This window comes from Elgaria multicarinata, chromosome 4 (genome assembly GCF_023053635.1).
Source record: "Elgaria multicarinata webbii isolate HBS135686 ecotype San Diego chromosome 4, rElgMul1.1.pri, whole genome shotgun sequence".
NCBI classification, from domain to species: domain Eukaryota; kingdom Metazoa; phylum Chordata; class Lepidosauria; order Squamata; family Anguidae; genus Elgaria; species Elgaria multicarinata.
Window position 1 is genome coordinate 98,643,734 of NC_086174.1, and position 13,263 is coordinate 98,656,996.

General features: G+C 41.2%; 1 protein-coding gene across 3 annotated transcripts in view; it reads left to right on the forward strand.

The window, feature by feature from the left end:
* Nucleotides 1–10,175: 10,175 nt before the first annotated feature.
* FBXL4 (F-box and leucine rich repeat protein 4) overlaps nucleotides 10,176–13,263 on the forward strand; it is a 44,029-nt gene continuing 40,941 nt past the window's right edge. Inside the window, exon 1 of one of the 3 annotated variants that reach the window (XM_063124854.1) lies at nucleotides 10,176–10,269. The gene's annotated coding sequence lies outside the window, so the exon portion shown is untranslated. Of the gene's footprint in view, nucleotides 10,270–10,329; nucleotides 10,366–13,263 lie in introns of those variants that run through there. The other 2 variants (XM_063124852.1, XM_063124853.1) reach the window with 2 other exon arrangements.

The window sequence follows — 13,263 nt, forward strand, 5'->3', positions numbered from 1 at the left end:
ACACTCAGGGAAAAGGTGGGTATAGTTTCATTTCCATCCATCCTCTGCGTGAACCTTAATTTACATCACTCTAGAGCCACAGATCCTGAGGCTGCTGTTACAGGTTGGCAATTTAACAAAGCAGGAGAGGTAAACAAAGAGTGATGAAGCTGAGGAAGAACACCATCTCTGCAGAAACCCCCATGAGAAAAAGTTGAAGAGAAAAAGTTAAGCCAGGTGCTAATGAGCCTCGTATAAGTAACCGGCTCTCCTCAATATGCCAGTGACACTGCTGGCTTGTAACTTCTCAAGTGCAAGCAAAGTTCAATAAATGTATTTATGTATTTGCATTTTCACTCCAATTTCCAGCTGAAAAGGCTCCAGAAGCAACTTAGGTAACATCAATAAAAACCAGACATTCCATGCCCACAGGCTTACAATGAAAAAGGAATGAGGAGTGATGACGAAAAACAAACGGGCACCAATTCTAAAAGTAGCACAGTATTAATTACCAGCTGGGATATCCATGGACAGGATACATACATAACCGTTCTTTCAGTAGAGCCAATGGAGCAGACCCTTCTTCTCATCCCTCCCTCTGCTGCAGTCTGATAGAAAGGCTGCTGCAGGAGACAGCTGAAGGAGGGAGGAGCCTCATGGAGCGGCGCTTTCAGCAGAATTGATGAAATGGCCCTTCTTGCTTCCTGATTAATATAGTTCACAAATTTTCAGAAATGTGAACTAATCAACCATTCTTAAGCACTTAATGTGTCCAGTCAATAATAGTGCTATGTTCAAAACTCTGTTCCCTGGATAAGCAATAATCAGCAAGACACAGGCAAAATGGCTGCATTCATGAAAGGACTGGGAGAGAAACATTGAGTAAAATATTTCTAAATCACTCTGCTGAATATCAATAATCTACAGAGCATCAAGTCTGCTGTCATCAAGAAATGTAAGAAAGTGGATTCCACTGCATATCTGCAAACGGGATTTTTTCTCTGTGTTACTTTAGGTCCTCTTTCCCATGTGCAGGGACATAACATCTTGAATAACTCCAAACATATTTTCCCTGACTGATGATTTGTCTCTAGAAAGCCCCTGCTTTCTAAAGCAGCTTGTAGCTATAAGTAAAACACTGGACCATTATTCTGGTAAAAGAAGGCAAAACTGAAAAGCCCTGCTAGATCCCTTCTGAGTACTTAGCAGGGGAAAGCACTTACCCCCAAATGGAGATAAATGCTTTCCCCTCCATAGCAGAGAAGATTGGGCCAAGTTAAGAAGCTGCCAAGCTAGTTGCGGAACCTCCATGGCCCATATCAGGCCCACAAGGTCAGAGGTTACCCACCCCTGGTATAAAGGATGTGATCTTACAATAGACACATTAGCTTGTCTCTTAATTTATGGCAAACTTGTTAACAAGATCTACAATGGTTTACTGTTTCATTTCAAGTTGGCCATATTTTGTAGGAGTTATATTGGTGTTTCAATATAAATGATATTTACCTTAATTTAACTTATGTAAGATATTATTGTTATAATACAGATTTCTTCATATATGTTATAAGAAAATATATATAACATAGGCTGACATTTTTTGAAAACCTGGGCAAAAATACTAAAATGTTTCTATGCACCCATGATAATGCAATCAGGAGTCTCTCAATGGTTGTGGGTCCTTCCATCCTGATGGGCCTGGGCTTTGTCTTGATGGAGCTTTTGCAAACACAAATCATTACCACAGCTGATTTATTTATTTATTTATTTATTTTATTACATTGATATACCGCCCCATAGCCGAAGCTCTCTGGGCGATTAGCCAGTCACAGTGTGGCTTTTCTCTTTTGCTCCACATCTCCCAAAGAACCGTGGCTCCTAGTTCTGTCTGTCTGTCTCTCTCTCTAACACACACACACACTGCTAGATGGATTGTGTTCATCTTGAGCCTTCCTTTTCTCTTTCTACCTGAAGAATGCAGCAAACCACTGCCTCAGGCAGTTGTGGACAGCTGCCTGTTGGGAAAAGGGATGTCTCCGAATGACCATCAACTAGCAAAATGCCCATTGCTATGACAGCCAAGGGTTGAGTGCAGAGGGAAAGCCTCTGCTTTTCAGGGTGTAAGAGAATGTAATCAGCATGTTCCACTGAACAAAATGTTTTATAGTTCTTATCACCTTTATTGCCACAAAATTCCTGTGAGGTAGATTAGGCTTTGAGACAGTTACCTGCCCAAGGCCATGGAGAATGCTTCAATGGATGAGCAGTGATTTGAACTTAAGGCCTAACAGGTCCAAAGCCAATATTTGAGCTATTATACTACACTAATATGTGCCATCCTGGCTTTGTGAATTTGCAAGGGAACCAAATGAAAAGCAATAATTATGTAGACTTTGATTGGCTTATGTGTTGAATAGCCTGAAACTGACAGAACAATGGAACAGAAGAAAACATACACACCTTCAAGTTCACTTTTAGCACCAAGAAGTGATTCCTTAAACAATCTAAACTGTAGCCAATGCAAAGATATTAACGCCAGACTTTTTATTATTCGAAACTGTTCCAGGAACAGCATCCAAATTTACATAGCCATTTATTTCTATGGTAGCAAGAATTCATGCTAATTGTACATTAATTCCTAGGATGAATAATTGAGGTATCAGATGCAACACCTCAAAAAAACCTCCTTAAATCTTGTTTAGTACTCAAAGTAACAAGTTCTAAGCCATGAGTTAATCAAGAAAACTATACATAGGTCTTCATTAGCATACCAGGAATCAATCCACAAATGATAAAATCACTGAACATGCAGACTTAATAGTGCATAATTCAATCATGCTTAACTCATTCTGAACACATCAGTATCTTCAGGTTTCATAGAAATGGTAATTTTGTAGATAGGATATAACAATCATCAACCTCAGAAAAACATTCCATATAGCTATATTTTGAGATATATTTTATTTTTCTTGGTATTTATAGGGTATGTGTGGATTTGTAGAATGAGGAGGTGGGTATTAAACCAAGCTTCCACCTAGGTCATTTGAAAGTTTGGTTACAAAGAGAAATTAGAAGTGACAACCACTAATTGGATTTTCTTAGTTATGGCTGAGAAATGTTTTTTTTTCCCAGAAAGACAAAATCAAATAGTCAATTTGTATCAGGAAGAACATGAATTGAATACTCAAAGTAAACCTTTATTTTCCACCCACCCAAACTGGAACAGCACCTAAGCCACTACTTGAAGATCTTTGTTACATTAAGATAAATAAAAAAACCAGGTTACCTATTCAAAATAAGGTTTTGTTTTGATGGGTGGGTGGGGAGCTGATGTTATAGTACACAGACTGAGCTCAAATAAAATGAATCATGAGCCAATGGCTAAAAGATTTTTAATTAGTTTTGTTCAGGTTTCTGTACTTCACCCTCTTGGAAGGCTGAAACGCAACAGAAAGAAGGCTTATTGTGGTTAATTGGCAATCTATAAAGCAGGCTGTTTAAGATGAAATGCCACGTGGATTACAGAGCAAGGAGAACACAGCATTTATGTGCATGAAGAAGCTCTCCTGCATACTCTAGTACTCAACCAGTCTCTGCAGCTATTAAAGGTGATTAAACAGAAATGCAAGGGCTTCAGGCAATTATTTATCTTCAAGAGAGGCAACCTGGCATCCTCCAGATGTTTTAGACTAATGCTCAGGAATTGTGGGAACTGTAGTCCAAAACATTTGGAGGGTACCAGGCTGTCTACTTCTGATTTATTGCATGGTCATTTACTGGTACACATATAACCACCATGTGGGAAGCTAGTTGCCTGTATCATTTGATCACGTGGTGAAGGCATTTTTCTTTTTTTACTACATTAATGATCGAAATGGTAGGGGAAGAGGAGCATAGTAAAATTTCTCATCATTACTGGCTTCTCATGAACTATATTCACACTATAATAAGTGGCCATGGGGCAAATGGTCAGGGGATGGATTGGGGATACTTTACCTGAGCTAGGAGGCCCAGGGAAACTTGATCTGGGCTGCAAGCCCATTATCATGGGAGAAACATTGAAGACAACAATGACAAAACAGTATTTTATAGGCCTGGATCTTAAGACATAGATACAGTCTCAAATCTGAATGGTTAGCTGTGCATGAATTGTATGTCACTCACTGCTTGGAGAGTCGCATTTACTTGAAAAATTATGTATATTTAATCATTCAGAAGTGTGAAAGTCACTTCTGAACACTTGGGTGCATGTCAATAGTTATTCTGCCCCAGAAACATCTGGAAAAGTGTTAAAATTAATTAACAAACAAGGTGAATTATCATTTGATGATTAAACTAAGAAAAGCCTCTGCTCAATCTTAACCTACACACTTTAAGCCAACAGCTATTTATTAGTCTCCTACTGCGATTATCTCTCTTTGGGGTGGGGGTTATATTACTCTTAAACATTATTTTGCAATGCATACCAACTAAAGTTGCGTACAGAAAAAAGCCACTCTGAAACTTATTTCAGCGCTTTGGACAGGGGGCTGCTTCACCTCAGACCACTTCAAACATGACCTACTTTGCTTTGGTTCTGAGGCAGAAACAAGAAGTTCCACTTAGCTTTAGAGGGAATGATGATCTTAGAGCCTGGTGTGAAGGTTAAAACAAATAAGTCTTGTGGCTCCTTAGAGATTAACAAAGTGGTATGTGGTACAGTATGGTATGAAGGTTATAGACCAGACTTTCCTAACCTGGTGCCCTCCAGATATGTTGGACTACAACTCTCATTCTGCCTAAAGCAAGCAGCAATAACCGATATTATAGGTTTACCCGTGGTTTAAAATGAAATCATTGGTCCAGCTTCTATACCTCTAGAAAGTCATTAATAAAGAAATGCCATATAGATTTCTCATTTTCATTCCTAAGCTTCAGTGGAATAGTGCTGAAATGCTTTCTGTAATGCCAACATAAAATGCGAGTATAAGATTCTATTTATATTCTATTCTAGTCTTTATCTCAGGCGAAAATCAGCAACTTGTTTCACTGGCTCACATTTTTTCTGCTAAAAGGTTCAGGGTTTTATATGAATTCTCAGCCACAGGATCTGTCTTGTACAGCAGTGGATAGAAGTAGACATGGCGCCAAATTCCAGTAAAAATGCTCAATTGAAGGACAGTATTTGGAGCTCTGGTCAAGCAGAGTCTGCCAGGTATTTATGGCAGAACTCCCGGAACTCTGAAGAGGTTTCCATCTGTCTTCCACAGTCAGGGGGCCTTGCAAACCCTCTGTAGGAACACCAGTACTTGCCAACAAACCCTTTGTAAAGGTTCTTACAAAATACAATACTGTATGACCCTGACTCATTTCACATGTGTTCAGGGCAGGATAGAGAACGGAATAACCCCTGCCCCCTTGTTTCCCACTATATTCTAAAATGAAGATGACTACAATGATGATGGCTCCATTACATTCACTACACACACACACACACACACACACACACACACACACACACTAAAAGCCAACAAGTAGGGTTGCCCTATTCCTCTTCCCCAAATCTGGGTACCCTGATTTGCACATTTTGTAAATGATATGCTAATTATGAAAATCACACGTGGGTTGGGCAAGGCTTAAACACTATCCCTTCTGATTTTGCACTCTAAATCACCCCTTTCTAAGTTGAGAAACAGACAGTTAGATTTTACATTTCCATGTAGCGTGTTTATGAGCTCTCAAAGGCTAAATAAAAATGAAAATTATGCATTGTAAGATGTCTAAAGCTGCAATCCTATGCACACTTTCCTGAAAGTAAGCCCCATTGAACACAGTGGGCCTTACCTCTGAATAAATATGTATAGGATCAGTTTTCATCTAATAAAGTAATGTACAACTCACTTACAAAGGCTGCAGTATCCTTCAAAACCTGTCCTTCCTTTTCTTATGCATGGAAATTCATTACTATAGTCCTCTCTGTATGTAGTATTGCATTTCTTCTTCTTCTTCTTCTTCTTCTTCTTCTTCTTCTTCTTCTTCTTCTTCTTCTTCTTCTCATCAGTCTTAACTTTAAGGTGGCATTTTTATTTCAGATTCTGATACCACTGTAAAAAAGCCCCCACTTTATGCAAACTTTCCCTTGGCACTTTTACAAAATACAATTAGTATTCTTCCTTGTACACTGTCCTTTAATGTTGGGTTTTAGGTGAGATCTGGGATTAGGAGAAATGGGTGGGGTGGGATTAGAGTCAGGGAGTGGGGGTAATCTCAGATTGAGGAGGAGAGTAGACACAGTGGTTGGCAACTGTAGAATTTATCTCAGACATTTGAAATAGTGGTCCAATTTGGGGGCTCACAAGGCAATTCCTCTTGTTTTCTTCTCGAACAGGTAGCATGAAAGAAAGAAAACCTAGTTTCTTTCAATTCCAGTTCCAGGCAATACTGGCCGGGGAAGGCAATGGCAAACCACCCCGCTATAAGGCCTGCCAAGAAAATGTCAGCGAAAGCTGGTGTCGCTCCAAGAGTCAGTAATGACTCAGTGCTTGCACGATAGGTTCCTTTCCTTTCCTTTCCTTTCCTTTCCTTTCCTTTCCTTTCCTACAAAACTGACACAGAGGTACAATCTGCTTTAGGTTGTTGGGATGGGGTGGTCTGTTGGTCCCCAAGAAGGAAGGCTGGGGGGTCTTTATGAAACAAAGGTCAGACCCAGACTTTCAGAATATATGGTGTTTCTAGCACTTAATGTGTTGTGCCCCTAATTTTCTGTGATGGAAATAAAGCAGATTATCACAACTGAGATAGGGAAAGTCAAGAGCAAGGGACATTAGTCAGTTTAAGGGTTGATTTGATATGGCCATGTGATGCTCCACTGGGACAAAAGTGCAATGTACATGTGACTGCATGTAGGTCAATGGAGTATGAGGTTTCTGCATGCAACTGAGCATTGGATTTTGGGCTAGAAGGCAGTCTGACAGGGGAATTGAACACAACTGGTGTATTTTTGGCTGGGGTAGTGAAGGTAATAACTAGGCATAGCTGTTTTGGTGTGTGTGTATATTCTCCCTAGGGATTTACGGATTGTTCAAAATCCGTTCCAGCTGTGTTTTTCAGATTGCCAGGTGCCTTTTGTTCTGATATCTGCCACCAGTGGAATTGGATTCCGCCCCCCGCCCCCCCCCCCCGTTTCTGAATTTGCACATGCAGAAATGTGCACTTTCAAGCTTAGGTCTGTGGGGGAAATGTGCATTTTGGCCATTTTTTAATTTTTGTGTATTTTTCTATGACAACATTTGCACAAAATTCCCAAAGGTTAGAAGAATGGTCCTCAAGTCCGGAGACGCCACCAAACAGGGGAAAAGTCAGTGTGCTGCTGAATCCAAACTAATTTTGTTCTGTTGCAGATTTCTCTGGCATCCCTAGTTCCCCTCCTTTTTAAGACAGCCTTGGCACAGCAAGGAAAGGGTTAACAGTCCTTGCTGATGCTGTTCTTCAGTGCCTGTGCTGTCGCTTTTGTTGTTGGCTGGTCATTGTTGTCCTTCTCCTCCAGTGGGTGGGCTTTGGCTGGCAAGATTCAAAGGAGAAGAAGAGGCTGAAGAGGAGAGGCTGGAGTGCTGCATTCTGGGGGGGCAGCCTCTACATCCAGTTTTTAGATTTATCACACAATCTTATGTATGTTACTGGGACTAACTCAGAAGTTAGTCCCTGTAAATTCAACTGCCAATTGGGAGGGCACAAGGTTGGAGAAGGCTGGCTTAGAGGAAGAATGGCTGGCAGCATTTATTTGTTTCCATTCAAACTTTTTTTAAAAGGCAGAACTTTGTGGAAAAGTTTAATGCTTTTACATTTTATATTGTAATTTATAATGTTTTGTGGTTTTAATAGTTGTGAATCACCTAGAGAGCTTCGTTGTAAGAGATGGTTTGTGCCAGCTTTTAAGGTTTAACACAATATCCTATGCATATTTACTCAAAAGTAAGTCCCAATATGTTCAGTTGGCAATTGGGCTTTCTCCCAGGCTAGTGTGCATAGGACTCCCAGGCAAGTGTGCATAGGCATTGAGCAGGGGGTTGAACTCGATGGCCTTGTAGGCCCCTTCCAACTCTGCTATTCTATGATTCTATGACTACAGCCTTAGCTGCCTTCCCAAGGCCTCTGAAAATTTAATCTCAAAGCCAGGTATTTTAATTAATTAATTAATTACTCAGATGTACACACCACCCAATTGACGAATGCCATCAGGGCCATTAACATTAGTTGAAGATTTTGAGGACCAGGCCTGCTCCCATCACTTCTCACATGATAAGTGTATAATTTGTAGATGTGTGAGAGCAGCAGCATAAAAACTCATCTTAGTCCTATGTACATCTTTTCCCTGAATAATCGTTGTTCTGTCACTTCTTTACTGGTAATTAGTAATTATTTCATTACCTAGTCAAGTTTTATTGGGCTGTGGGGAGAGGCGCAATGTTTTGGATTGCTTCAGGAAGCAAAATATCTTGGGCTGGCCCTGTCCCCTCCTAGTAATATTGCTGTAACAGTGGGTTATTTGGAAGTGCTGATGAAACCCATGCTCTCTCAGCCATAGTGCCATGTTAATTTGGGTGTGATAATGGTGGGCTTTACTTGCTTTGGCGGAGGATTTTTAAAAAATTGCAAACTCAGAAAAACAAAACATTTTTGTGAATGCATGAAATAAAACCTGAGTTAGAAAGAGCATGAACTTCTGTTTTTCCTGCTAACTTTTGCCTTTAGGTGATACACTATTGTTCAAACACAGCTACACTGAAATTCTGGATTTCTCAATTTTTTTCCCTATGGGCAGATACAACTTTGCCACCAGGCAAGAATAAAAAATGGTGGACTGAAAATGAAGCAGGACATTTCTTCTCCATGCAGTGCAAGTGTATGGGAAAAGCATGTGTATGGGAAAAGCATATAGACCATGTGTTGCCTCTTTCCAAAACTGTATCAAGAACTTCTTCGCATGACCACAGAAAGGAGGATACAGGAGGAACTACTGTCACATTACTTTCTGTGAGTCACAAATAAAAAATAATCATCCGCAGATAGGCAATGTGCATGAGTAGTGTCAAACTGAAGCTATTTTCACTAGAAATTAAGGGTGATATTCAATCCTGGAATAAGTTTAAATTATATGCACAGAATATAGGCAGCTGGACAACCACCTGTCAGGGATGCTTTAGGGTGGATTCCTGCATTGAGCAGGGGGTTGGACTCGATGGCCTTGTAGGCCCCTTCCAACTCTGCTATTCTATGATTCTATGAATTCATATTTAAAAGGTGCAAGCAAAGACCTTTTTTTTAATTAGGTGTTGCCCCATTATGTTAAAAGTTATTTATTAATGTGCCCCTGGACTACATACTTGAAATTTTATTTTATAAGGGAAGAAAGAAAATTGAAGACCAAACATCTCTTATCAGTTTAATGCAATTACTTGCATTCATAGATAATGTCAGTAGCTCTGGGAGTGGGTTAGGGGCATCACTCCTGTCCACAGGCGCCCAGCTGCCATCATCCCAGTCTCTCATGGTCTGCCCTGGCTATTCCCTACGCTTCTTCCCTCTCAACGTGAATAATATGGTTTGTCCATGCATTTATGGGAGTTCGACTCTACTTCCCAAAGCCACACGCAGGATATAATAAAATCGTATTAAAGCAAGCATCAAACGTTATCATTAAAACCGAGGAAGCACGAATAGCAATATAAAGTCTCTCCCATTTCATTTCTCTCTCTCTCTCTCTCGTTTTCTCTGATATATCCCATTCCCTCTCAGGATCCATTCCTTATTTTATTTGTAGCGTGCCATTGATTTAAATGGAGGCCGGTCATGTGAAATGGCACTTACAGCTCCCACTATTTTTTTTTATAGAGTTTCCCATCATTTCTTTTAGTACAGCCCAAAAGACTCTGCTTCTACCCATTTTTGCAGCCTGCCTGCCTGTCCATCCGCCTTCCTTCTTCCCCCGCCTTGCTTTCCGTCCGTCCGTCCACCCTCCTTGCCAACCCATCTCTAAGCCCCGCCTTCTTCCTGCGGCGATCTCCACGCAGCCGTGGTCCGCACCTTCTTCCTGTTTGGAGTTCCGCCTTATCTTAAGGGCGACCTGCGGTCCTCCGTTAACTCTTTGGCCTTCTGCTCGAGGGCGAGCGCCCGGCCCGCGCCTCTCTCCTTGTTCGGTGGGGGTTCCGGGCGGGCGCGCGCGCGCCTGGGGAGGCTGTTTGGCGCGAGCGGCTTGATGCGTCGGCGCGAGGCCCCGGCTTGCTCCGCCCGCCAGCTCGACTCTATATGGGTACTGTGGCTTCTCGTCTCAATTTGGCAGGGAGACGGGCAGGAGGAAATGCAATAGTCAGACCGCGAGAGTGAACACCCGCCACTCGCTGGCTGTTGACAGTGAGAACGTGTGTATGTGCGCGCGCGCCTTTCTAGTAGACCACATTGCCTGGGCAGAGCCTCCGACCCAATAGGTCTTATCTGTGAGTCGCTGATGTTGTTTAGGGGCCTGGTCCGGGTGGGCAGAGCTTGCAGGGCAAAGCTCCCGCCCCCCTCTCCCGTGGGTTCAGTCCTCCCTGCTGCATCAACAGGAGAGAGGGGGGCGGTAGTATCGGATCACACACTCTACTTGGATGGCACGCTGGGGAAAACGGGGCCCAGCAACCAAGACACTGCCTTTGCACTCTTGTTCACCCTCTCCTTGCAGAACTTCCTTTTGCTTTCTGGCCGTCTCCTTAACCCTGGTAGTAATCTCTGTTCACTAGCATTCCTGTGCTCCTCAATTTAGTTGGTGTTGTGGTGCGAACGGAGAAGGTGAGCAAGTAGGATGAGGCAACAGCTTATGCGCTCTGTCTCTCTGATCAGTGCCATGGAGCCTGATCTGCCCTGCTGTGCCATCAAAAACAAGCAAGAAGAGGCAGCAGCTCTTCCTATAATGAAGAGTTGCTGTCATAATTTTCTCTCGCACAGTGGGGGACTCCACTGGGCTGCTCCACTTCTTCTTGCTGTGCCACCCAGAGAGAGCCTGAGTGGGCAGAGGCAGGAGCAGCCTCCTCCTCTTGCTCACCTCTGCTTTCCTTCTGGGCTGCTTGGTAGGCCAAATCTTTACTACAGCTCCTCACAGAAGGATAAGATCAATTATTGATTTTAGCAGAGGCTGTGCTTTGCAACAATCTGTGACTTTTGTGAATGAGCAAATAGCAGCTACCCTGGACAACCTGCTCCTGGGTGGTGGTGGAGAGATAAAGAGGGGGAGGTCATGTTGCCATTGCTCTGCACAGCACAAGCAGGAATGGGGAACCTGAGATTGAGTCAAAAAACCCAGGGGCAGCTGGTGGCATCATTGGGCCCTCAAGGTGCTGGGACCTCAGAGAGTACTAGAGAGTAATAGAGATGTAAAAGTTCTGAAAATTTGGAAGCCACTGCGGGTGGGTGGGAATGGGGCTTTTTTTCAGTTGGGGTGGAAAAACATTTTTTATAGGAAAAAATGGATAAATATGCAATACTTATTATTTTAGCAGTCTTTACAGATTTAAAGTCACTTTGTTACTTTAGGAACAAAAATGTATTATGTATAACTTAGCTGGCTCATAAAATTATCATTAAAATTAAAAAAAATATTTAAAAGTAAACTTAGTAAATTGGTAATTATTATCTGAATAAACTAGAATTTTAAATTTAATATGCAAAACATGATTTTTTGAGCAAACACATTTTAGGTTCGTATTTTATGTCCAACCAGAAGAAACTTCAGCAAGTAGTCCCTGAAATCTGAATCAAATCAACCTAGAAGCCAGAAGAAGCAGAAAAAGGTGGAGACTAAGAAAGACTGGCGTATAGTATCTTTTCATTTTTGTGAGGAGTTGGTTGAGATTAGGTTTAGTAAATCTGATCTGAAGGGAAAACTGCTGAGAACTTATTTAGCTGGAGAAAACTCTTATATAACCTTCCCCATTCTGGGAGTTGTAGTCCAACACATCTAGAGGGCATCCAGTTGGGGAGTGCTGCATTCTTACCTTATTAGGAAAGCTAACCAAGCATAGTCAATTTAAGAACCCTTGTGAAATCTCAAACCATTACATGGAATTACATTTTATGCCTTTTGTTAATAATTGCCTTTAATAAACATTTTTGTTCTTTTTCGAAGGTTATCTCTAGTGATGGTGTTAATCCCATGCCTACACCATTGGTATCAGGCTGAGTTTCTTTTAGGTATAGAGTGTTTATTTTGGTGGTAATGGTTAAAGATTTTATAGCTGAGGCAGCACCTAATGGTGAGCTCTATTTGGGAATTTTATTAAAACTAGCAGTGAGTTCTATGGACTAAAACTTCAATCTTATTCTTTTTTAAAAAAAGCAGAGAAACAGGTGGGATAACCCAAATGTTGTTCTATTGCATGGGGTGTCAGTGTTTGGATAATCTGTAATGTTTCTCTCACATGTGGGTTTTGGAACTACATTCATTGACTGCTGTAGTATCTAACCAAGAAAAGCCCAGAAACACTGAACTCTATAGAACAAAATCCAAACTGTGACAATTATTATTATTATTATTTATTTATATAGCACCATCAATGTACATGGTGGTGACTATAAGTTGGAAAACTGAGCATGATTTGGGGCATCCCTAAATGTCTATCAATAAAAGATAAACTAATCAATAATTTTAATAAGGAATGGAAGAAATAAATTCCTCGCTGGGAATTTTACAGAGAGGATTAAAAACATTTTCCTCCCATGGCTTTACCATTGCCAGAAATTTTGCATCTTTAGTCACACGTAGAAGTTTTATTTTTACATTGTTTTTAGAAATCAGTTTTGGGGGAATAAAGTCTGGGTAGCAATATATGAGCAACTTATTTATTTATTGCATTTTCATTCCACTTTTCAAATTATTAGGCTTAGAAACTCACACAGGGAAAGGGGAATAAACATTTCATTTATCATTTCAAAAGAAAATATTTCATAATCCAAAATTGTTCAGGCTTTTTTTTGGGGGGGGGAGGTCAAACAATCCCCCCCGCCATCAAATTTCTAGACACTGTCAACCCCTGCCTGGTCTGTATATCTGTCACCAAAAAGTATAGTTGTCCTTGGTTGTGCATGCCCATACCTTGGAGCTGACCTACCTATCTTGGGCCCAGTATAAAGCTTTGTGCCAAGTTGCAAATGTTGTCCTATGCTCTTGGCATGTGAGCATGATTCCTTGTCAGTCAGCAATAATAGTCAGTACAAGTCGACGTAGTGTTTCATAATTTTTCATTATAGATTTGGGAGGCTGTTTTCTGTTGGTTAAGT